Here is a 23,826-nt window from a genome sequence, read left to right on the forward strand (position 1 = left end):
AAGAAGGAAATAGCAATAATCTTTGCTCTCACCATGCAGTGATAACCATGACAAGCAACTGCTCCATTTCTTTCTGAATGAGTTTCCACAGGATGTGCAGGTTTGTACCCTGCAGTTCATTTAGCGTTACATTATTTTTATTTTCACTCGACACTAAGCATTATCATAATGGTCATTTTTAATGACTGCACTCGATGGTTTAGAATCATTTATTAAATCATTGCTTGGAATGTAGGTTGTTGAGAATTTTTCTGCATTAAAAACAATAGTATTTAACAAACATTTTCATTTATGTCTTTATCTACGTCTCTATCTACACTGAAATCACCTGGTCAAAGGAAGGGTTTTTGTTTCTGTTTAAAGCTCTAAATGCATAATGAGGAGCTACCTTCCAGGAAGATTGTACAGCCCCCAGCGCATAGCCCTGACGGCCTCACTGCAGCCCAACCACATTGTCCATCCACTAAGATATTTTTTTCTATTCTTGGCTAATTTGATGAGTAAAATGGCATCTTTTGTTGTTTTAACTTGCATTTCTTTGATTATACATAGAATGCACATGTTTTCACATATTTATCAGCTCCTTCTATTACTCTGTCAATGAATTTTCTGTCTACCCCTTTCTCCACATTCCTACTAGAGGTCTTTGTATTTTTTCTCTTTAATTCATGTGAGCATCTTACAGGTTGTGCGCCAGGTGTGGCTGGACATGATTCTGATCTAAACCTCTACTCCAGAATGTGTTCCGCTGTTTTAAACCTGTGGTTCTGATGCCTAGAACCTTGATTTTCAATCTATTTAACTTTTAACATTCAGCCTGACTAAAAGTTGTCAACCCATGCTCTCCGGTAATGGCTGGCCACGAGTGGATATTCAAATTTACATTTAATTAAAACTCAATGCAATAAAAATAGGCTAAACAAATAGTTGTAATGATCTTTATTCAGGCCTTTTTCTCCTTGATCTTTCTGCCACATTTCACACTGTTTGCTGGTAACTACTAGAAACATTCCCTTTTGGCTTTACAAATTTTTGTGTTGACAAAGAGTGTACCCAGCATGGCTCCCACGATCTCAGCTGTGGTTGAGCCTAGAAAAAGTATAAACTTGATATTAGAGGATTTGCATTTGAGTCCTGCTGGGTTTGCTGCATTAGGTCTCAGCACCCATGTAACATACAGACGCACTAATCACCCTCTGAGCTGTGTGAGAAGCAAATGAGACGATGCCTGTGAAATGCTTTGTGAACTGTAAAACCTACATAGATGTTAATGTTTTCTTCATTCTTATCCCCTCCTCCTCCTCTTCTCTCCTCTCCCTGCCTCTTCCCTCCCCTTCACTGCCTTTGCTTCTCATATCTGATGGAAATGTCATTTAACTCAAATAATAAAATATGGGAAATTGCTTTAAACCATAAACAACTACTGTTAACACTCTCTTCTCTCATATTGTGTACCCACCCTGTCATTCTCATCTTCAAAATGGCTCTCAGGCCCTGGCTGATGCGGCTCAGTGCATTGAGCACCAGCCTGTGAACCAAGAGGTGGCCGGTTCGATTCCCAGTCAGGGCACACACCGGGGGGGCAGGCCAGGTGCCCAGTTGGGGGTATACAACCCATCAATGTATCTCTGGCACATTGCTGTTTCTCTCTCTCTTTGCTTCCCTTCCTTCCCCTCTCTAAAAGTAAATAAATAAAATAAAATCTGATCAAGCTTTAAAATAGAACGGCTCTCAAAATCTCATGCCTCGGTATTTTAGATTGTTATCTAATTCTTAGGTTATCTAACTCTCCATGTGTTTATATTCTGTGTCCTGTGTTGAATTGAGAATGCAGCTAACCCAGCCAAAACGTGGGGGAAACCACATCCCGCCCCGCCTCTACCTGAGCTTTTTGGCTACAGAATGTCTAAGCTTGGGTCCTCAGAAGAGCACAGCCTGAGCAAGGGGCTTTGGTGGTGTCACTATAATGGTGAGTGAAATCCCAGGAATCAGGAGTAAGGGATGAAGGGAATAAAACAGCAAAGGAGGGAGAATCAATCCAATTTTGCATTACTGAGCCAGCTGCTGTGAAGAATAATTGTTTGATTCCATGGACCAGTTCTCCAAGAAGCCACTTAAATTGCATCCTGGGAGAATCCAATGGTTCCTGTCTCCCACTGGTCCAAGGATTCATATCATGAGATGCTGACTCTCCCACACGTTTGGGTGTTGGGTATTCGAAGACAAGTAAGGTCCTGCACCTCGGTGTCACCTGGGGAATCCCAAGGCAGGAGGCAAGCGACACAGTGTGAGGTGAGGAGCTGCATAATTGTGCCCATGAGGAGCTAGCTGGAGCCCGCACAGATCTGGTCCCAGCAGTGGCAGCTGGAAAAAGAGGAGGTGAGGTCAGAGAACTTGAACTGGTGCCTAACAGGTATCAGATACTCAAGCGCTAATAATAAGTTCCTTTTTGGCTCAAGCCAGTTGGGGCTAGGTTGCTACACGGGCAACCCTGGGTCCGCAACCCCCGTCTCCCCATTCCCTGAACTGCTGTAGCACCCACTGTCTGAGCTGTTCACTTTGGAATGGAAGTATATGCTGCCGTTTGAGATATTTAACTGCATGGCACTAGTGTACGTCCTGTCTCTCTAAGAGGTCTATGTAAGCAAGGCAGTAGCTTCTACTGTTCTGCGTCTTAATACGGTCCTCCCTTGGTGTCCATGGAGGGTTGGTTCCCATACCCTCCTTAGATACAGATCATCCTGGAATGCTCAAGTCTCTTATATAAAATAACATAGTATTTCCATATATCTTATGCCCCTCCTCCTGTATAGTTTAAAAAATCTCTAGATTATTTCTAATACTTAATATAATGTAAATAGTTATACTATATTGTTTAGGGAATAATGACAAGAAAAAAGTCTGTACATGTTTTGTACAGACAACCATGGTAGGCCTAACTATCCAGTACACATCAGGGACAACGTAACTTTATTTTTCAGCCTTTTTTTAATATCTATTTTTTTAAAGATTTTATTTATTTTTGGAGAGGGGAAGGGAGAGAGAAAGAGAGAGAGAAACATCAATGTGTGCTTGCCTCTCACGTGGCCCCCCGTGGGGACCTGGCCCACAACCCAGGCATGTGCCCTGACTGGGAATTGAACCTATGACCCTTTGGTTCACAGCCCGTGCTCAATCCACTGAGCTATGCCAGCCAGGGCTATGTTTCAGATACTTTTGACCTACTATTGGTTAAATCTGTGAATGCAAAGCCTGCTGATATGGAGGGCCAGCTGCATTTGGCTGAGCTGCTTTTTCAAGTTTCATAAAACCCAGCGTTTTGCTATTTGATCATGTCCATCCCAGTGTGCTTTTACCCAATATACACTGGGTTTCCTTCAACCTGTTAAATTTGATCATTTTGGCCCTGGCTGGTGTGGCTCACTTGGTTGGGCTTCACTCTGTAAACTGAAAGGGCGCACACGCCTGGGGATCCCCAGCTGGGGCACCTGTGGGAGGCATGTTTCTCTCTCACATCGACGTTTCCCTCCCTCTTTCTCCCTCCCTTCCCTTCTCTTTAAAATCAATAAGCATGTCCTTGGGTGAGGATAAAAGTGACTCAGAATTTTTTTTAAATGTATCATTTGGGCAGTAGTTACACAATTGATCACCAGATAGTTTTACGTACTCACTGGCAGTCAGATTCTAAAGTTAAATCATTGTTCTCCTATTCTCAATATGCTCATATAAAAAATGTTAAGTGACAGGTAGATGAGCTCCAGGAGATTTGACAGTGACCGAAATAGGAACTCCAAGTTCAGAATGGAGGAGGGAACAAGCAGAAGGAAAGAACTAAATTGTAGGAAAGTTAATACATTAATTAGATAAAAACTAGAGATTGGACAATAGGCTGTAATTGGTGTCTATGTTTCCACAGGACTTTCTAAGGGTAGATGTTCTTTTCAAATATCCACAGAATAGTTTAAAATGGCCTGTGTAATGTATCACAACGAAAATTTACATAAATTCCCCAAAGTAGAAGTCTTATGATCCGAACTGTCCAAAGAACATTAACACCAGAAGTTAACAACAAATATAGCCAACAAAAAAACCCCCACATAAGTATTTGCTTTCAATTTTAAAGTACTTTTTGAAATAGCTCTTATTTTCAAGAGGGAATCAAAACTGAAATGTCATATAATTTGTAGTTAAGTAGGAAATCAAACCTGAAACAAAAGATTAATTTAGAGTAATAGTAATGTGGACACTATCTATCAAATTTTTATAGAGTGAAGATAAAGTGATAATTGGAGATGTATTGATGACCTTAAACACATTTATTAGAAAACGAGAAAAACTGAAGCTAAGTTGTTTAAGTATTCAGCTCAGGATGCAATAAAAAAGAGAAGCAAAGAAGACCCAAGCAAAGCAGAGTACAGGTATTAATAAAGATAAAACTGAAATGGATCGAATGACAAACATCAGACATCCAAAATCAAAAGCTGATGATTCACCAATAAAACAGATGAAGTATTTAGAAGTCTGATTAAGGAAAAAGGATTCAAATGGATCATTTTAGCAATAAGAAGAGTACATGATTATCGAGAAACTGGTTATTAAATAATCAATACAACTGGATTCAATCTGGATTAAATTGACAGTTCTCAGGGAGAGTAGAAATGATCTGAATTGACTTAAAAGACGGAGTAGCAGACCTACATTGACAACCAACGCCAGGAAAAAAGTTAGTTTGCCACCCAGTCACAGAGAGGGAGCCAGGTCAGGGTGGTTTCAGGGTGAGACCGTACAGACTCATTCCGCGACGCTGGCATAAAGCTGACAGCAGTGTGGACACCCTTCGAACCACACCAAAACAAGTACAAAACGAAATCAATTCCAAAGGCAAAATTTGTTTATAAACACAGATCTTTAAAATCCTAAATGAAATATTAGCCCATTGAATCAATGTATTAAAAATAATGCAAGGGCGATTCAACATTAAACTATTTGTTAATAGAATTCACTACACTAACGCACCAAAGAGGAGGAAAATAATCACTTCAATTGCTCTTCCTCTCCTTGGGAAAAAAAAAAGCATTTGATAAAAGCCAATGCCTAGTAATGATTGAAAAAAAAAAAACCTTTTTAAGAGAAGTTGAGACGAAAACCTTAGGACTTCTGGCCAAGATGGAGGCATAGGTAGACACACTGTGCCTCCTTGCACAGCCGAAATAAGGACAACCACGATTTAGAAACAAACAAAAAAACTACCGAAAATTGAACTGTGTGGATGTCTGACAACCAAGGAGTTAAAGTAGACACATTCATCCAGACCAGTAGGAGGGGCGGAGTCGGGAGGCTGGGTGGAGAGGCTTCCGAGCGGTGGCTGGTGGACCCCAGGTGCGCAAGGCAGCAGCTGGTGGACCCAGCAAGGCAGCAGATTGTGGAGGGGTGGTGGCTGGCAGAACAGGGTTGTCCCACATTTGCTCGCAGATGAACCAGGTGAAACTGGGGAGCAAGACAGACCTTGCAACCCAGGGTCCTAGAGTGGGGAAATAAAGCCTCAAAACACCGATTGAAAACACCTGTGGGGGTTGAAGTGCCAGGAGAGACTCCCAGCCTCACAGGAGAGTTCATTGGAGAGACCCACAGGGTCCTACAATGTACACAAACCCACCCGCCCAGGAATCAGCACCAGAAGGGCCCACTTTGCTTGGGGGAAGTGGGGAAAGTGACTGAAATCTGGCAGAGAGTCGAGCAAGCGCCATTGTTCCCTCTCGGACCCCTGCCCCACATACAGCATCACAACCTGGCCATGTAGGTTGCCCCGCCCTGGTGAACACCTAAGGCTCTGCTCCCTATGTAACAGGTGCGACCAGAACAATAACAACAACAAAAAGACTCAAACAGAAGAACAGATCAAAGCACCAGAAAAAAATACAACTAAGTGACAAAGAGATAGCCAGCCTATCAGATGTACAGTTCAAAATACTAGTGATCAAGATGCTCACAGAACTGGTTGAATCTGGTCACAAATTAAATGAAAAAATGAAGGCTATGCTAAATGAAATAAAGGAAAATGTACAGGGAACCAGTAGTGACAGGAAGGAAACTGGGACTCAAATCAACGGTGTGGACCAGAAGAAAGAAACATCCAATCAGAAAAAAATAAAGAAACAGAATTCAAAAAAATGAGGAGAGGCTTAGGAGCCTCCAGGACATCTTTAAATGTTCCAACATCCAAATTATAGGGCTACCAGAAGGGGGAAAGAAACAGCCACGAGTGGAAAACTTATTTGAACAAATAATAAAGGAGAACTTCCCCAGTCTGGCAAAGGAAATCGACTTCCAGGAAGTCCAGGAAGCTCAGAGAGTCCCCAAGAAATTGGACCCAAGGAGGAACACACCAAGGCACATCATCATTACATTAGCCAAGATTAAAATGAAGGAGAGAATCCTAGAAGCAGCAAGAGAAAAGGAGACAGTTACCTACAAAGGAGTTCCCATCAGACTGTCAGCTGATTTCTCAAAAGAGACCTAGCAGGCAAGAAGGGGCTGGAAGGAAGTATTCCAATTCATGAAAGGCAAGGACCTCCATCCAAGATTGCTCTATCCAGCAAAGCTTTCATTTAGAATGGAAGGACAGATAAAGTGCTTCTCAGACAAGGTCAAGTTAAAGGAGTTCATCATCACCAAGCCCTTATTATATGAAACGTTAAAGGATTTATCTAAGAAAAAGGAGATAAAAAACATGTACAGTAAAATGACAGCAAACTCACAATTATTAACAACCACACCTAAAACAAAAACAAAAGCGAACTAAGCAAACAACTAGAACAGGAACAGAACCACAGAAATGGAGATCACATGGAGGGTTAGCAACAGGGGAGTTGGAGGGGGAGGGGGGAAAGGTACAGAGAATAAGTAGCATAGATGGTGAGGAGAAAATAGACAGGGGGAGGGCAAGAATAGTATAGGAAATGTAGAAGCCAAAGAACTTATATGTACGACCCATGGACATGAACTAAAGTGGGGGAATGTGGGTGGAAGGGGGTGTGCAGGGTGGAGGGGAGTGAAGGGGGGAAATGGGACAACTGTAGTAGCATAATCAATAAAACATATTTTTTACAAAGTAACTTACACCAGCCCCGGTTGATGTAGCTCAGTGGATTGAGCACAGGGAAGAAAATGGGACAACTATAACAGCATAATCAATACATCACATTTAAAAAAGAAAACCTTAACTTGATAAAGTTTTCATCAGCCACCTATAGCATATGTTATACTTAATAAGGAAGTAAAGCATTTTCTTCAAAATTAAGGATTGAGACTATTTGAGTTGATACCATTACTAGTATTAAATGAGCCTGGAGTACCCAGCCATTGTAATAACAGGAGAAGAGGAAATAAAAGAAGTACATCAACAAGAGAAGAGACAAAGCAGCATTACTCATAGATGACATGATTATCCATACAGACCGTACAAGACCACTCCCTTGAAAACGATGGCAGCCGATGAAAGAGTGTAACAAGGTGATACATTAGAAAGTAAACAATCAATAGCTTTCTTATACAGCATCATTAATAAGGAAATGTAAAAAAAGGTATAATTTACACTAATAATAAAAACTACAAGGCACTTAGGAACAAATATTAAAATATATATACAGAACTTATGAAGAAAACTATGAAACTTTATTGAAGGACATGTAAATATAGACTATATGGAGAAATAGCTTATATTGTGGATGAAAAAAACAGCATTAAAAAGATATTCATTCTGCCCTGGCTGGCATAGCTCGGTGGATTGAGTGTGGGCTTACAAACCAAAGGGTCGCTGGTTCAATTCCCAGTCAGGGCACATGCCTGGGTTGCAGGCCAGGTCCCCAGTAGGGGACATGTGAGAGGCAACCGCACACTGATGTTCCTCTCCCTTTCTTTCTCTCTCCCTTACCCTCTCTCTAAAAATAAATAAATAACTACTCTTTAAAAGAAGATTATCTTTAAAAAAAAAAGATATTCATTCTCTTTCATTCCAGCAAGACTTTTAATGGATTTGCTGATTCAAAATCTCATCTGGAAGAGTAAACATATGAGAATAGCCAAGAACATTTTGAAAGAATCCTGAGAGGAATGCTTCCTTTTATATGTCAAGACATACAACAAAAATATCAAAGATATAATAATAAAAACTGTCATATTGCCGTGGGAATAACTCAGTGGGTGAGGAAACGGAACAGAGTCCTGAAGTGTATTCTGAATAAATAAGAACTTAGTTTATAATGATAACAGCAATACAGTTTGTGCGGGGAGATGGTACAGGGACAACCGGCTACCAGATTTAGGGGGAAGAAGTTATATCACGACATGCACAAAAATTCCCGGTGACTTACAGGTCCAGACGTTTTTAAAGCCTATAAATCAATCGGAGATAAATATAAAAATAATTTTTTAAATTTTGAATTGGGCAAGCCCTACTAGAAAAGGCCCCAATCCTAAAAGCTATAAACAAACGATTAACAGATGGACTACAGATAAACTGATTTATCTGGTAACGGATGACCAGATAAACATATCTTTGTACAACTCAAGAAACCATAAACATATTAAAAGATACAGGGCCAACTGAGAGAAATTGCTTGAGCAAAAGGCTAGTATTCATAGTGTTGTGAAGAACTTCTACGAATCAACACTGAACTATACATAAACCCAGTGGAAATTGACCAATAGTAAAATGGGATCAATTCACTGAGGGAAAAAAAGTACAGCTTTGTAATAAACACATAAAATGATTATCTGACTACTAACATGGGAAAAATGAAAACAATGAGATATTTTATATTGTCCACCGATTTGATAGAACTTCCTAAAAATTGCTAGTTGTTAGTGTTGAGCAAAGCTCTCTAACGGAATTTCCAATTTGTTGAATATGGGTGGAGGTGAAAATCAGTGCCATTTTGTAGTGAGAGCAGAAATGCTCATGCGTGTGCAGAAAGATCTATATTTCAGGATATTCTAAAGACTTGCAGTTTAGAATCACAAAGGAAATGGTAGCAACTTAAATGTCCATCAGTAAAGTTGCGTAATTTTAATACATCTTGTACTTTGACATTGCTGGTGAGATGGAGTCATGCTGATAAGGGAAGATTATCTGTACCAGAGGTTGTTCTCCATGCCTTACACCTATTTAATCCTCACGGAAACCCTAGGAAGAAGATACGGTAAGTTCAGCTGTGTCACAGATGAGGGAACTGAGGCACAGCAGGCTACGTCATTCATCTGAGATCACCCAGCTGGTAAGTGGCAGAGCTGGGACTTGAACACCAATAGGCTGCCTCCCTAGTCTGTGCTTGACCAGGACCCTACATCATGCTTTCTCTTATGACTATGGTACCTGGGAAGAAAAGCAAACCGCAGAAAAATATGGAACAATCTCACCTCTATCAAAAGTATTTTGGTGCACAGGAAAAGGGATTACATTTGGTGAGGGGTAGCTTTGAGGGCAGGTGAAAAGCCATTTCATTTTTACTCCATTCTTTATATATTGCTTGAATTTTTCATAGTGAGAAGTTACTTTTGCAATTAAAGATAATATATTAAGCCTTGACTGGTGTGGCTCAGTTGGTTGGGCATCTTCCTGCAAAGCAAAAGCTCACTGGTTTGATTCTAGGTCAGGGCAGGTGTGTGGGTTGTGGGTTCAGTACCCCGTTGGGGCGCGTAAGAGAGGCAACTGGTCAGTGTCTCTCACATGAATGTCTCTCCCTCTCTTTCTCCCTCCTTCCCCTCGCTCTAAAAATAAGTAAATAAAAAATTTTAAAATGATAATATATTAACTATATTTTAATATTTACTATATAACATATAATTTACATATTTGAATTATCTTTCTATTTGGGGTCCACTTCTTTGTTTATACAGTGTTTCCAGAAGCTTCCTCTAGAGCAAGCTACTCTCTGGCAATACTGAGAAAAGAATGCTCACACCCCATGTATTTTGCCCACATTCCAAAAGCATTTATTAATCAGTCTGGCAGAGGTCTGACGTTTGTGCATTTTGAAATACCTGTTTCTTATAGGAATTCTGTAAATGGTCCAGTTAAACAGCTTTCAGTCAACACCTAACAGACTCCCTAACAGAGTTTGCCCTTTTGTTGCCAGCATCTGGATTGCCCCTTCACAAGCCCTTTGTAAGATGCTGTGCTGGTTGCAGTGGGTTATAAGACTGATAAGCCCCAGGCTAATGGGAGCAACAGACACTTCCCAAGCCAGCAACAGGGGAGCCATCTTGGATACCCCCTCTTGCTCACTGATTTCCAGCCTGCCACTGAGTCCCTCAGTCTGATCTCCCACCCGTGGACTTAGCCCATCCACTGTGGTCCAGGCCATGGACACCTCTTCCCTGGACCGCTGTGCCAGGCTTCTACTAGCTTTTCTGCTTTCACTTCTGTCCCCACTGTGAACCCACCCTTTGTAAAACCTCACCGCTGAGGGGTGAACCTTCATAGAAGCAAATCAGATATATTCCTGTGACCCTGCCCCACCAGGGTAGATCCATCAGTGTCTCCCGTTTCTCTTAGGAGGGAGACCAAAACCCCCACTGCCATCTGCCAGGCTCCAGAGGACTGGGTTCCTGCTCGCCTCTCCTGCCACCGCAACCGGAGCTTACGCAACTTCCTCACCCTCTTTTACTTCCTCAAATTCCCCAGGCTGCCTCCCACTTTGCCTGGGGCCTCTCACCGCACCCTTTTAACCTCACTGACCTCTACTACCTTTCAGCTGTTATTTCACTTTTCTGGGGAAAGCTGCCCAGACCCCCACTAGCAGAGTGAACCCCTGTTCTTTATCCCCAGGACTCCAATGTAGGTATTAACTCACCGGCTGTCTGGGAGGCTGGGAGGTCCAAACGGGAAGGATCTGTGTTTATTATGTTTACTGCAGCTATCCCCGGAATCCAGCACAGAACCTGGCTCACACAGGTGCTCAGTGAGCACTTGTTGAATGAATGAATAAATAAATGATCCTGCTGTATTACCAAACCGATTAGATAAGGCCACTGAGGCATGATGGGGCATGTTGGGGCATGTTGAGGCAGGATGAGGCTGTTTTCACCTGGGAGGTGGGGAAGGCATCGCAGAGCAGAAGCAGGCCTTGAAGGCAGCAGGGGGAAAGGACATTCCAGGCTCAGGGCCTGCAGAAGCCTGATGGTTGTGAAGTCAGACACAGAGAGGCAAAGGTAAGACTACAGCTGTGGGTGAGCCCAGCTGGGCAGAGCTCTGCATCCCAAAATAGGATTTGAACTTTGCTCTGTAGGTAAGGGGGAATCTGGGAAAGTTGTTAGGCAATCTTTCTGCACTCCCTTCCTTTTTCCCTCTGTGCTTCCCTGCTTTCCTTCCGTATGGAGACTGGGAGCAAAGTCTCTAAGTGCCAGACAATATGCTTTTGGTTGGGAAGGAAGCGAGGAGGGATTTGGAAGGGACAAGTGCTCCGTGGACCCCCTTTTCCTGGCCCTGTCCCCAGATGTACAAAGCTGAGCCAGAGTAGTAGAAAAGGGAGACACACACCCCATGGCCACCATATGACCCAACGTGTTGTCATCTCGGGAATCCCTGTTTATTTTTCCCTCTAGTACTGTTTTGGAGTTCAGGATCATTTTGTTTAGCTACAGAACAAGGTTGGATGTGCCTCTGCGTTGTCAACCAGCTGGGCTCCTCTGAGTAAGATCTCTCCCGTGCCTGCCTCATCTGGGAAAGGCAGACTTTTAACAGGTGAGCCGGAAGCTGACGAAGGAAGCAGCCACAATGGGGCTTCTGAAGAGTGGGCAGGAGTGTCCCTGGTCATAAGTGTGTCCTTGATAAGGGCCTGCAATCCCACTGTTAGAACTTGATTCCTTTGAAGGTACATGAGCCCCTGGGAGGAATACCATCTTAGGTAAATCCTGACCACTCACCAACTCTAGCAGCCAGCTCTCAGGGTCCTGTCATATTCTCTAGAGTCCGAGGTCGTCTCAGTCAGCTGTTGCTGTGTAACAGATCACAGGACTTACTGTTTCTCACTGTGCTGTGGGTTGGCTCTGTGGGTGGCTCTGTTCGTCCCACCTGCAATCGTTCATGCAGCTACAGGCATCTGATTTGGGCTGGAAGGTCCTGCGTGACCTCACCCCCATGTTTGGCCATTGGTCCTGGTTTTCAGTTTTCCAAGTGACCTCTCATCCCCCATAGACTCACTGAATTTCATCAAGAAATGATTCTCTCAAGGTTATGGAGGTTGATGGTAGGAGCTGGAAGACTCCTTTAGGCACAGACTCCAGAATTTGCACAATGATATTTCTGCAACATCCTGTTGGTTGATAAAAAAAAAAAATTTCATGAGGCCAGTCCAGAGTCAAGGAGATAGCAAAACAGACTTGACCTCCCTCAGTGGAGGAGGAGCAACATCACATTGCAAGGGGTGTGGACACAAGGAGCTGTGATTCACTGGGGCCATTATCCTAACGATCTTCCACAGAGGCCTGAACATGCATGAAGTGTTTGCTTCAGGGCAGCAGGCTAGAGGAGCTGTACGTCCCTATTCTTTGCCAGCATCTACTTCCATGATCTTGCCCAGCATTCTGTTATCTTTTGCCGGAAAAGCCATAGCCTACAAATCCAGTTTGCTTGCCTCCACAGGGCCCATTGAACTATATGCAGTGCTACTTGGCTGACCGACTGTCTTGAGTCGTTAAAGCAAGTCCTTCACCAGGCCCAGTGATGCACTGGTAAACTGGATGGGTTGGGGGCGGGGGGTGATCTGCAGCATTCGCCAGTTTCTGTGGTATAAATACTCCTACTTTGGCCAGTTTCAAGCCGCCAATGTAATGTCACTGAATGAGGAGTTCGGAATAGAGATACATACAAAATTTTAAAGATTTTGTTTATTTATTTTTAGAGAGAGGGAGAGGGAGGGAAAAAAGAGATGGAGAGAGACATCGATGTGAAAGAGAACATCCATCTATTGCCTCTCATATGCACCCTGACCAGAATTGAACCAGCAACCTTTGGCTTTGCAGGGTGATGCCCTACCAATGGAGCCATACCGGTCAGGGCTGGAGATGCATAATTCACTCCTGGCCCTATACAAGCTAGCTCCACACTTTTTCGTTATCTCTGGAATTTTCTAGAAAAAGTAGATACATTTTTTAAAAAAGGAAAATCTTTCTTGGTGCCAAAAGAATAAAATGCAGTAAGAAGATAGAGTCTTGTCTTAAAGACGGGGAATTCCATAGTTATGACGCAAGTCATGGCAGCTGTGGAAACGAGGCGGAATCTAACACGCCCAGTGACATCTTTGCCTGGGCATCGACAGTATGTGGAAGGGTGTCCACCTAAACAATAGTGATTATTTCCGGAGGTGATGGTGGATGAAGGTGAGAGACCAGTCCTGATATATTTCTGTACCATCTTCATATATATACAGTGAACGTGCATTTGACGTGTAATTAAATAATTCAAACAAAATAAGCACTCACAGTCTCATTGAACTTTGCAGACTCTCTGACTCAGGCACACAGAATCCCAGATAAGTTAGGACATTTGCACAGGTAGGGGCACCACCAAGACTAGAACCCAGGTCTCCTGACTTCTGATTCAGAATTCCTCCCTGTGACCTTCCAGCTGCCCCACCTTCATACAGTTACCAGTCAGGAAGACAGTGACCCTTCAGGAAGACAGTGACCGTTCTACCACCAAAAGCCTGTGGAATCTGCAGAGACTGGCCCTGGGAGGCTGCACACAGATCGGAAGGCAGGCCACTGGGAGGAGCGTCCATACTTGGCAAGCCAGCAAAAGAAAACAGCACGGGACTGCTAGGGGATGACCCCCATAGGAAGTCTGCCCTCCCCCAACTTGTGTCATTTAGCAATGAAGAAAAGCAAGTTATGGAAGAAAGATCCTCCTACCCAAGGGACTTTTCTTGGAAACTTCATCCCTGGTACTAAATCGGTTGGTCGAAAATTCTTTTTTTTTTTTTTTTTGAGAATTTAGTGTTTGTTTGATTTGTTTTCCCCTTTTCCTTGTGCCTGTTGCTTAAACAACCTTCGGACTTCAACCAAGTAAGTACAAGGCCAATAAAATGCAATACAAAAGCAAGCGTCAATGAATTAATGAAAATAACACACAGAGGGCACCCTTATCTTGCAATGGGAGGAGGAGACGCTGTTTCTCAGTAAAGGTCTTGCCTTGTTTGGGGTGACTGTGGGAGGAAGGCCGGGGAGAACGAGTCCCCACTGACCAAGACAAATGGGAAAGTGAAGGAGAAAAGGCCTCTCTGAAAACAAAGCGAGGTGGTGGCCGTGCCGACTGTCCCTCGGCTCAGAGCTGCGTTCCAGGATGACTGGGATGTGTCGAGGAGCCAGGCTAACCCACAGGGGCCAAACCATCCAGGCCCTTGGACATGAAACGAGTTCAGCCCAGCCTTCAGGCTTTGCTGGAAACGTTCTATATCTTCTACTTCATTTCTAGTCCCCCGGGTGCGCCCCGCTCCCTGTTGTGCTGAGGGCTGCTTGAAGGCAGCGTCCCAACCTCACCTGTCTTAGTATCTCTCAAAGTGCCTGTCACAGTAGCACATTCTTGGCAAGTGGGCAGTGAATGTGTGTTGAGTGAAGGAATCACATTTGAGGCAAGAAATGTATTGTGCATGGACCTTATTAGTTGGTTTTTGAGAAGGGGTGGGGAATTGGAGATGGGTAGGAAATAAAAGATCCAGTAAAAGGTCATCAGGCTGTGTCTCTGACTCGAAGAGCCTACAGACAAGCCCGAGAGACACTTAGGAGTTACTTACCCATTTAGCTCCTTGCCCTGGGGGCTATTTGTTTCTACTGGTTGTGGACAAACTAGACACCCAGTCTTCTTCTGTCCCTCACGCCCACGGGGTCGTGCCAGGCCAACCACAGGAGAACAGAAGAATGTGGATGGGAAAAGCACCGAGTCCACAGTGCAGTGGCTGGTTTAGGCTCTTACATTCTAGTCAGGTCCTCAGCAATCGAGGACAAGGGCCAAGGCTGAGGTCCAGGGGTGAAGAGGGGGCAGGGTGTCCACAGGATGGGCAGGAGCAGGAAGAGCAGAAGGCAGATTTCAGCCAACGCCTTTAGGGAGTGCAAAAGATCAGCCTGAAGGAAACAAGTTCAGGTGTCAGGTCCAAAGGGCAAGAGGAGGGCTGTAAGTGGGAGAGGACCCAGGTGGCCCTGGAATGGAGTGGGAGCAGGCTGGGCCAGACATGAGTGGCTTGAAGTGTCAGCACAGGACGTCAGAGGTGCCAGCTGTGAAGGTGTGGATGGCTAGTTCAGCACAAAAGCTCCAGACCAGCGCCAGCAACGTTGCGTGTGATCATACAGCCCTTGCCATGTTGCTTATAACAAAGCACCGCAAGGTAGCTCCGACCCCAGGCAGGGGAGTGCTGAGTGTGAATGCACCCTAAACTCTACCCATCCGCCCTGCTCCAGGACACGCTTTGCCTCCACCAGCTGCACACCGAGAAAAAGACAATGCCAGTGAGCATTCTGTACAGCAAATTTTTGTTTCTGATTTAAATGGCTGTCTATCCTCAGATTTATGTCTGCCTCACTTTGGGTGATAAAATGGCTTTTCTTTTATGAAGTCATGGCGATGGTAGCGATGAGCTTTTTGGTTGTGTGAATGGCTTCCCTTGGCTAAACCAAAATGTCGGCAATATTGGTCCGCAGATTTATGGGGGTGGGGGCAGGAACAATAAAGCATCATTGAACCCCAGTCCAGTTATGCCTGCACCAAGAATTGAAATCCTGTCCCCAAACCCCAGACTCTGGCTGCCAAAATGACATCATCACCACCACCATCTTCAACAACAACATGCACTCCCCCTCCCCTTGTTTTGACGTCCTGCCCATCCACCTAAAGCCAGGATCTGGATCCGGCCCTCCCTACCCTGACCTAGCCCACTGTCACCTGAACCCCAGTTCTTGTTTTATCCTCACCAGAGGACATGCTTCCTGATTTAAGAGAGAGGGAACGGGGTGGGAGAGAAAGACGCAGAAAAACATCACTCAGTTGCCTCTCCCGTGTGCCCAACTGGGGAACGAATGTGCAGCCTAGGTGTGTGCCCTGACCGGGAATTGATCCCACAGCCTTTTGGTTTATGGGATGACGCTCCAGCCAACTGAGCCACACCAGCCAGGGCTGAACCCCGCTTCTGATGGCTCTCTTACTACCCGTTTCCTGTCTTCGCCGACTCCAGCCACTTAGAAAGTAAAGTTCTGCCCCCGAATCTCTAGCCAGTGGCTGTGCCTCCACGCCCCGGTGCGCAGTCCTCCTCCCCAGACCCTTTCACAGCTGCCCGGTTGAGCTTCCTACCAGATCCTCTGAACGCCGAGCACCAGCCCCAGAAGGAGAGCCACCTGCCACCCAACTGTTGGGCCCAAGCTAACAGCCTGTCCAGCCGTGTCTGCCCCTCCTTGGCCCTCAGCCCACCCTCTCACTGATCTGACTCTACTGCTTGCTTCCTGCTAGAATCTTCCCCGAACAAACACTCCACCACTCTTTCTGGTTTCTGGCAATAGCCCTCATCATGCCTTCTCTAAATAAAGCAAACCTTGAATCAAATACTGTACTTCCAGGCCAAGACTCGTTGCTTTCATTACCTGCATAACCCTGTGCACTTCGCTATCGCCTTATGAGGTAGCTACTATTGTTATCTCCACTTTCCAGAAGAGCAAACCAAAGCCCAGAGAGGTACAGTTATTTGCCCAAGGTCACACAGCTAGGAAATGCAGATGTGAACTCTGAACCCAGGTTCTAGAGGCCTATCCCTTAACTGCCACGCTGCCCGGCTTCTTCTCTAAAGCCGAAGAAGCCCTGCCCCGGGGAAGTTTGGGATCAGATGAGTCTCTTTGGCTTACGAGCTCCACGACTGTGGAGAGTCGCTAGTTCCCCGAGTCTCTGCTCCTTCATCTTCCATGATCCTGTAAGGCTCAACGCTCGGCATGCAGTGGACACAGTCATGGACCCCGCCCTTTCCTCAGCAAAGCACGAACATGTCATGAGTGGGGCCTAGGTATTTTATTCAGTCCTCTGGAAATGTCAGGCACAAATGAGAAGAGTAAGTTCTGTTTGTAAAGCATTTTGTGGCTGAAGGAGAAGGTGAATGTGATGCTCTGAAGCGTGGGGTCCAGAGTCTGGCTGTCCAAGTTTAAGTCTGGGCTCTGCACCTGTATGTGATTTTGGGCAAGTTTCTTAACTTCCCCATGCCTCGGTATTCTCATCTTTAAGGAGGATGATAATCCTAATAACGTGTATCTTAGGTAGGATTTCTGCTAATTACAGAGTTAATATATGTATGTAAGGCCCTTAGAACATTGGCAAGCACACACAAGCTCTTCATAATGGTGCACTGTTAGTGTCTGGGGTTATAGCAACTGGCTGCTACTACCATTCTGCAGTCAAAAAACCTAAGATGTCAGTGGGTCGGATGGTGTTCCGGACAACGCGGCTTTAGCAGAGTGGACCAGAATTGGAATCCAGAACCTCTGGTGAAAGACCTGGCCGCTCCTCCGTTTCTTCCAGTACTTTCTGATTTCCATTTCTGGTGTGACTGCTTTTGGCTGTGATTCCCAGACCCCCAGCTTCTAACCTCACTAACCCACTCCTGCAAGAGGCAGGCTCCTCCTCCAGGCATTGTTCGGAGTCCTGGGCCCATTCAGCAGCCGTCCACCTCCATCTCCAGTCCACCCCCACCTCCACGCTAGAGCCTGCAGGATACCGCGCTGTCAGAGGGGAGGGCATCTACCTCCATCAGGTGCCTAATTATGCAAATCCCGAACACAGAAGAGAAGGGGAGACTGCGGCCTGCCAAGGATGATTGATGAGGCTGGCTGCTTCTGTCTCCCCTATTGTACAGTCCAGAGGCATTGCCGCGAGAGGAGCTCAGCCAACCTATCTCGGTTGCTTTGTTGCAGATGTTGGGGTGAGGAAGGCTGCACCGGGTTAATATAATTCTCCGGTGACTCATCCGAGGAGAGGCCCTGTGATGGATCGTTAAGCTGTCTTAGAACTTATTTCCAGCCCACGCCCCCAGGATGAGCACTCTCAGTTTGTTTATCGGGCCTCCAACAATAGGCCACGTTGTCCTTCCCCACAACTTAGTTACACAATCTTCCCCCTTGTGCCTCTCAGCCACCTACTGAAAATCTGTCTGCACCCTGAGCATGCGCTCCCTTTACCGAGTGCTTGGCTGGCGCCTCATCTCATCTTTGGGGGTGTGCTTACTGCCTTCTTGACAAGCTCAGCTCCACTCACCAGGATCCCCCTAACATGGAGGCACTTAGTCTCCTGTCCTGAGCCTCCCGTGGGCAGATTCTCCTGCCCACCCCCCAAATCTCCTCACCCTCGCTGACCCCAAACTGGGTCAGGACCTCTGAATTATCGGCTTCCTAGTGCCTGGTGCATGTCCTGGATCGAAGGATTCCCCTCGGATCCCCTTTGACGGGGTTCCCCTTCTGATTCTTGGGCCGATTTCTTCTCATGGTTTAAATCTTTTAAAATACATATGAATAGCTCATGTTTATTGTAGAGAGAAGGATGCAAATCACCCATAATCCTGCCACCCAGAAATAATCTCTATAAACATTTGGGGGTCCCTACTCTCGGACCTACGTCCTCGCGTTCCGAAGTTCACCTCTGTGCCCTTTCTGGCTTGTGTGTGGGTCTCCACTGTGGACTCACCTTCCTCGTGGCCTTAGTGTAGTTCCCAAAAGTCTTCCTGGTGTTTGTGGAGGAGCCGCCTCCCAGCCCCTCCGGCCGATCCTCCTGAGCGAGCACAGCAAGACACGAATGCCACCGGGTCATTCCTCTGTTTGCAACCTTCCCTGGCTCACCCTCACCTTAGGGATAAAATCAAGATGCCCCAGCCTCGCATCCACTGCTCTTCGTGACATGAGCCTGGCTTGTTCTTCCTGCCTCTTCACTTGCCTCCCCGCTAAGGGTGTTCACTCTCTTCCCTGGTCAGGATTTCCTCCTCCGAGTGGGGCTGCTCTCGGCACCCCAGGATTTTTGTATCTGCTGCTTCTGCTGCCTGGCCTGAGTGTCCTTTCCCCTCCCTTCATCCAGATAAGTTCTACTCTTCCTTCAAGACTTGGTTCCAGCACCACCTCTTCCAGAAGCCTTCCTTAACCGCCTCACCTCCAGTCTTGTCTCAGCTCAGTTCAGTGCTTCCTTCCTCTCTGGGAAGACCCAATGCATCACCTATAGTACTTGACGCAACTAAAAATTGGCTGTCTTGTCTCTCTTTCTCCCTCAATAGACTGTGAACTCCATGAGGGCAAGTACTGGGCTCTTTTTTAACTCTGTTTTCCTAGCCATTAACAAAACGTCCAGCCCACAGTATACATTCTGTTTAAAACTTTTTTTCTGGGCTCTGGCCGGTGTGGCTCCGTTGGATGGAGCATTGTGCTGTAACTGAGAGGCTGTGGGTTTGATTTCCGGTCAGGGCACATACCTCGGTTGCAGGGTTGAGCCCCAGTCCAGGGGCGTACAGGAGGCAACCGACTGATGTTTTTCTCTCTCATTGATGTTTCTCTTTCTCTTCCTTCCTCCCTTTCTCTCTCTCTTTCTCAAAGCAATGAAAAAATGTCTTCAGGTGAGGCTTAACAAAAATTTTTTTTGCTGGCTAGAATATAAGAATGAGAAATATACCTGTAGCAAACCTATAGTATTCTTGCTCAGGAAGTGGGCATTTTTATTAGATCCAGGTATAGCTCATATTTCAACATTAAATCAGACCCTGAGATTGTACACACCCAGGATCACGATGCTTTACGTTATGTAAATCATCCCATTTAATATCATTTCAACTTCATAGCATCCATGTGAGATAGGAATTATTTTCATTTTACAGATCCGTCAGATTCAGGGGTACAGCAGCATCTTAAAAACAGTAAACAGCAAGCTCAGAATGTGAACCAAGTTCAAAATCAAGATCGTTCTCCAAAACCATGATAGGGATTCAATCGTCTTTAAGGTTTTCGGATGCAGAAGTTTGTTTCCCCATCTGGATCCTTGTAATTTAACAGTCAGATAGTCATGGGTTCATATCCGCCTCAAAGGTAACCGGGGAATTTATGAATAAATTGTGGCCTGATGGGTGAATCTCTTTCCTGCTGACGTTCAGCACCACCGTTGTCACCACGTGGCTCAGGTCCTGTCCTTTCCTGTCCCTCATCTCACAAGGGTGATAAACTTTCTCCAGTCACCTTTCCTTAACCAAACGCTTCCTGCCCAATCTGAAGAGGTGTTGAATTGCGACCCACAAATAAGGCACCGCCAATCCGGGGGACATAGTGGGTACCTTGACCTGTCTTTGATATTGTAACCGAAGAACTCTGATGCCGAAAATTCTTGACGGGTGGAACACTGTCTTGTTAGACTCCATAGGCTCTCATTCACTCATTCATTCAGAAAACATTGATGGAGGGTCTAATAATCAGAGTTAATAACAGTAGCTAACACTTACCGAGAGCTTACTCTGTGAGAGGCACTGCTCTACACGCTTTAGAAGTAGTAACCCATTAAATCCTCATTGTTGAGGATTCCTACGGGCAGGAACTATTATTACGACAGTTTTATGAATGAGTAAACTGAGAGACAGAGAGGGCAAGTAGCTTGCTGTGTCCAAGGCCACACAGCCTGTGGTATACCGCCTCCCTGCCATGTATCGTGCATACGGCTCCCTGCCAGCTTTCCATGTATAAAAGTAGGACACAGGCCCTGCCCTCAAGGAGCTTATTGCTCATACAAAAGACACAACAATTGCAATACTCTGTGATCAGCCAGTGTGCTGGAGACACGTGCAAGATGAAAAGACACACAAGGAAAGGATGTTTGGTGGCTAGTTGATGACGTCATGGAGGAGGTGACATTTCAGCTGGGTCTTAAAGGACTAGTATGAGTTCAATAGATTGGAATGGGTGGGTTCCTAGTGGAGAGTAACTTTTGAAGAGAGGAGAGAAGATGCAAAGCACGGAGGCAGAAAAAGAAGAACTTGCTTGAACAATAGTGAGACGTTCCAAGAAATTGGCTCATGAGGTCCCCAGGGAAACGCAACGAGAAATAGGCTGGAATAGTAGATTGAGCCAGATTGTGGAGGATCTAAGGGAATTGTGCTTTATTTTGTGAGAAATGGAGCGTTATTGAACAAATTTTAACAAAGAAGTGGTGTGATTAGGTTTGAATTATGCCTGTGAGCAATGAGGAAGATGGACAGATAGTTGGAGAGACAGTTAAGCAGGGAAGCCAGGAAATCAGTCAACCAATTTCTGTTTGGAATTAACCAGGCAGAAACAAACAGTCCCTCTAAGAAGCCATTGGTTGGAGACGTAGAGTCCAAAGAACTTGAGGACCCTGAAGCTTCCCACTTGGGCCTTGTGTAAGTAGACTGGTATTAACCCGGTAGTGGGCATGCAGCCCCCAATCAGACACGGGCCTGCCCTTGCAAAGCCCACAGTCCAGTGGGTGAGGCAGATGAGGAAACAGACAATTACAATACAAAGATGTGCATGGGCCACCCACAGAGCCCAGTCCTAGGCATCTGATGGTGATGTCAGAGTAGAAGCAGCACTTATCTCCTCTCCACCCTTTTGACGGTCACCCTACCTCCCCTTCCCTCGGGTTGTCCAGTTGTCTTCCCTGGGGCAGAGGCCAAGAGTCTGCTGTGCCTATTCGGGGCTGGCAGGGCTGGAGCCAGGGCATAGCTCCTATTAAAACATGGAAGAAACTGGGCGTCCCAGGGTTTTAGCCATGTCAGTGCCTGCCTGTCCAGGAAACATCACTAGGACAGAACAGAAACCCCTGGTCTGAAGGGCCAGGGCTAGGGAGGCAGGGCCAAAAGCTGAGAGTTGGGCAGATAGGAGGCCAGGACAAGCCGGAATGTGCAGGACGATTGCTGCAAACCCGGGGTGGGGGTGGGGGGGGGACTGCTATTTCCCCTAATGGGCTGGCATACACACGCTACATGGGCTCCGGGGGCTGGCAAAAAGGGTCAGGGCTGCTGTTCCCACACACTGCAGAGAAGGGGCTGGCCTCCCACATAAGCCACACCCATTCACCTAGGTGTGCTGCGTTTTGCCAGGAATGAAGGTTTATTCTTCCTGATTGTTTCAGCAGGAGGCAAGTTGCAGGAGACAGAGGGAGGCAGCGACAGAGGAGCCCAAAGCACCAACAGCAGGGCCTGGGAGGAGAGGGTTGCCCGCCACTCTCCCTCTCCAGTTGTCTCTCTTTACAAAGACAGAGGAATGAACCGGGTCAGCAAAGCTGGAGGCTGTGTTTAAGCTGCTCATGCTGCTGAGCAAAGCAGGCAGTGCCTGCTGGATCAGTTGGACACCCACAGAATTCAGGGCCCCTCTCAGGACAGGGCATGCACTCCAGGTCAGCCACAGGGGGAAGGAGCTGGGCAGAGAAGAAAATAATGGGAAATGGGAGACCCGGTGAATAGGAAAGACAAGAGACTGGGGAGGAAGGATGGAAGGCAAGGCTCAGTTTCCTCTCTGTTCTTCCTGCAGCTCTGCTTGCAGAAGCCTCATTCCACACAACGGCTCCTTGGAAAGGCCGAGGAGGAGGGTGGGAAGGCTGCATGGGGCACCCCTGCCCCACCACCTAGGGAGTGTGAAGCCTGACAGTCCCTGATGGGACATAGCAGGTCACTGAGCCCAAGGGAGGCGCCCGGGGAAGGGAGGGGCCTCAGGAAGAGAGTGGGCAGCTGTGCCTGGTGATCCTCACCTCCTGGCAGCTTTGCATCCATCATTCATTGCTGTCTCTTCATTGTATTAACTTTAATTCGTAACTGGGTTGATCAGCAACTGTTCTTCCTGGAGGGTGCAATTAGGGTTATAAATAAAGCCAAGTGGAGAGTCTGGGCGACCAAACAGTGTCTTCTGTGCTGTAATGAGCCTAGGGCCTCACCCCCACCCCTCCGGAGCACCCTCCCTGGAGAACCCATTTTCTAGAAATAGTCTTGCTGCTTCACGGGCTCAAAGGAAAAGCTGAGGTCTCAGGGAACCCTCACACTTCATTGTTTGGAAGGAATCAAGCTTGTACACCTTGACCTTCTAGGGACCAATTAGCTTTGGGTATTAACGGTAGGTGCATTTAAAAAACAAATTTTTAAATTTTGATTTTAGAGAGACAGGAAGGAAGACAGAGAGAAATATTGACTTGTTGTTCCACCCATTCATGCATTCATTGGTTGATTCTCTCTTGTACATGCCCTGACTGGGAATCAACCCACCCTCTTGGAATACCAGGACAATACTCCAACCAGCTGAGCCACTCAGCCGGGGCCATAGAAGCCTTTTTTTAAAAAAAAAAAAATTTATTTATTTATCTTTAGAGGGGAAGGGAAGGAGAGGGGGAGAGAAACATCAATGTATGGTTGCCTCTCTCGGGTCCCATGCCGGGAACTGGCCTGCAACCCAGGCATGTGCCCTGACTGGGAATTGAACCACGATCGTCTGGTTCGCAGGCCCGTGCTCAGTCCACTGAGCCACACCAGCCAGGGCCATAGGAGCCTTTTAAATTTAGAGCCCACAGCACCGCGTCCATCCCAGAAGCCAGTGCTTCTACATGAAACCTTCCTGGGCAGAGCATACGTTCCTTCCCACATGTTCCATCTGGGCTGGACCCTGAAGCCCCTCGATCTGCCCCCTTCTCTCCGTGCCCACTGTCCAGCCCCCCATGCCCATCTTTGCTTGGTCTAATATCTGTCCTCTACTATCTTCAGTCTTGTGCATCATTGTGCCATTCTAGAATTGCAGGTCATTTTGAGCAGGAATCATATGTTTGAGGTTTTTGAA

At 46.1% G+C, this 23,826-nt stretch overlaps 2 long non-coding RNA genes across 2 annotated transcripts; one reads left to right on the forward strand and one right to left on the reverse strand.

Moving 5' to 3' along the window:
- Positions 1-954: 954 nt before the first annotated feature.
- On the reverse strand, positions 955-10,978 carry LOC118994227 (uncharacterized). Its single transcript, XR_005068011.1, has 4 exons — positions 10,854-10,978; positions 9,418-9,616; positions 2,241-2,364; positions 955-1,089 (listed from the first exon to the last, which is right to left on the reverse strand). It is a non-coding gene; the product is annotated as an uncharacterized LOC118994227 (long non-coding RNA).
- A 54-nt stretch (positions 10,979-11,032) lies between these two features.
- LOC118994228 (uncharacterized) lies at positions 11,033-14,046 on the forward strand. The gene is made up of 3 exons (XR_005068012.1): positions 11,033-11,211; positions 13,240-13,380; positions 13,628-14,046. It is a non-coding gene; the product is annotated as an uncharacterized LOC118994228 (long non-coding RNA).
- The last annotated feature ends 9,780 nt before the right edge of the window (positions 14,047-23,826 follow it).

The sequence above is a fragment of the Sturnira hondurensis genome, unplaced genomic scaffold, assembly GCF_014824575.4.
Source record: "Sturnira hondurensis isolate 20B ecotype Veracruz unplaced genomic scaffold, ASM1482457v3 Scaffold0009182, whole genome shotgun sequence".
Classification (NCBI taxonomy): domain Eukaryota; kingdom Metazoa; phylum Chordata; class Mammalia; order Chiroptera; family Phyllostomidae; genus Sturnira; species Sturnira hondurensis.